Here is a 2698-nt window from a genome sequence, read left to right on the forward strand (position 1 = left end):
TTAGAGTTCTCGATGGCAAATGACTTTTCATATTGCTTCCAGGGAATTCAGAATATTTAAAAAAATAAATGGATTCAGGAGTTGATATACTTGTAAACACAATAACTTTTATTTATATTAGAAGAATAATGCCTTTTATTTTATAATGAAGGTAACTGACAATAGTCTGTGGTTTTTTTTCCAACGTAGTCTATTTAAGATGTTCTAGACTCCTTCTTCGGTTGGCTGATAATCCAATGTGCAGGAAGGAAAAGGTAAGCTCTTTGACACAAAATGGCATTGGAATACACGCCAAATATTGGAATCCCATTGGGGACATGAATAATTCCTGAGTGGTCAGAAAGATTTATTCTTTGGTAAGGCTAACATTACTTTGAGTAAGGCTGATATAACACTCAACATATCTCAAAACGGTTATAGATAACCAGCGATAGAGGCTCCTGGTGTGGTGCTGTAGGATCAGCACAGGACTGTGGTCTAAGTTGAATCCTAGAAAAGCTGACATTTGATCTTTATTGGATAATTAGCATCGCAATTATGCTAACAGTGATGGCATAATACCAATCCAATTTTTCCAGGTTTACCACAAACAGAATTACTAAAGATTTAAACTAAAGCACAAACATCGAACCTAAAAACTATGCCTTCACTGTTATTTATGATGATTTTCATTCCTTCAGTGAATTCTTTTACTACCATCTATGTGCCAGGCCCAGTACACATATCAGGCACATAGCTATGGAACTACAGTACTGTCCAAAACAAAATAGATTACACTATATTGTTGTTGTTGCTAAGTGCTGCTGAGTCAGTTCCAACTCATAGCAACACTGTAAAGGGTTTCTGAGGAGCAGCTGGTGGGTCAACTGTTGATCTTCAGTTTCAGAGCCCAGTGCTGACTCTACAGCACCATACCAGGAGTGACATTGGCTTAGAAGAGAGAAATACAGCGATTTCTTAAGTTTATAGAAATATTGTATGTTGTAATTTTATTTAACTTATGGGTGTCTAGAATTACTGTGAAAAGTATGAATAGCTATAATAAACTGAGTAGTAATACAATAAATGTACTTATTTTCAGAAGAAAGCGAGCGGTAAAGAAGCAACATGCCAAATACCATGAGAAGTGCCTTGGAAACCAACAGGGAAATATAACTTAGTATCTTTATAAACATATTCTCTTGTGAACCAGGGATTTATGTTGGTAGACAGACTCTTCCATGATTCCTTTGAGTTTTCTATGTTGACAGTTTGCAGATATACACTCAATATATTAGTATACCTGACAGTGATTAGTCCCATGCTATTTTAGAAAACAAAAGATCACACACTACATTTGATGTGTAGTTCTACAAAATGACAGAATATTTCATTGTCCTGATTAGTTGAAATCACAAACAATATTTGTTTAGAAACATACAATCTGAAAACTATATTTTCATATATTATATGATATGATTTGATATCTTTATTACTTTTACATTTCCATTCCCAAAGCATTATTTGAAGTTGCATGAATGAAAAATAACATTTCAGTCATATTTTGGAAACAATGGAGATTAAATCTGTGAACAACCTATCCAGACTAAATTCATTTGTGAACTGTATAATGTATGTAACATAGCATTCCAGATATTGTGTAATATGTAGATGTTGTAAATAGGTACAAGTAATAAATGAAGTGTTTATTGTAATGAACAGTCTTCCAAATATCCATTTTATATCCATTTTAACAATTTAATTGTTGGGAACCCATGATTTACAAACCTATTGAGTGAGATCAATATTGGCAGACCGTCACAGAATACATAGGGCATAAAGTTTCATTATGAAACTCAAATCCTAAGAATTCCTTAAAGGAACAATTAATTTAGCACTATTGAAGTTATTATGTTGTTAAGTGCTGATCAGTCAGTTCTGACTCTTCGTGACCCTATGTACAACAGAACAAAACACTGTGTGATCCTACATCATCCTCACAAGTGTTATGTTTGAGCCCAGCATTTTTGCCACTGTATAAATCCAACTCTTTGGGCGTGTACATTTTTTGCTGAACCCCTCACTTTACCAAAATTGTCTCCAAGACAAGTCCTTCTTGATATTACATCCAAAGTACAAGAGATATTAGTCTCACCAACATCAGTCCTAAAGAGAATTCAGGAGTACCTGTTCCTTCTTCTGGCAGACCATGGTACTTTGAATATTCTTCATCAACACCATAATTCAAATGCATTGATTCATCAAGTCTTCCTTACTCATTATCCAGCTTTATCATCCAAATGACGAGATTGGAAATACCATAACATGAGACAGATGCACCTTTGTCCTCAAGTGACATATCTGCCCTTGAACATTTTGCTGCTTTTTTGTTGTTAGGTGCCAATTAATTGGTTATGACTTAGAGCAGAGCGACCTTATTCACAACAGAACGAAATACTGCCAGGTCTTGTGCCAAATTCAGTCATTGTTATCAGTGAGCCCATTGCAGCTGTGCTAATACAACTAGTAGGGGGTCTTATTTTTCGCTGACCCATTACTTTACCAAACATGATGACCCTTTTTAGGGACTTATAAGAGGTCCAAAATATGAGAGATGAACTCGTACCATCCTAGCTTCTAGGAGCATTCTGGCTGTACTTCTTCCAACACCAGCCTTGTTTGTTCTGGCAGTCAGTCCTATTGTCTTCTGTATTCACTG

Source organism: Chrysochloris asiatica, unplaced genomic scaffold, assembly GCF_000296735.1.
Source record: "Chrysochloris asiatica unplaced genomic scaffold, ChrAsi1.0 scaffold00095, whole genome shotgun sequence".
Classification (NCBI taxonomy): Eukaryota; Metazoa; Chordata; class Mammalia; order Afrosoricida; family Chrysochloridae; genus Chrysochloris; species Chrysochloris asiatica.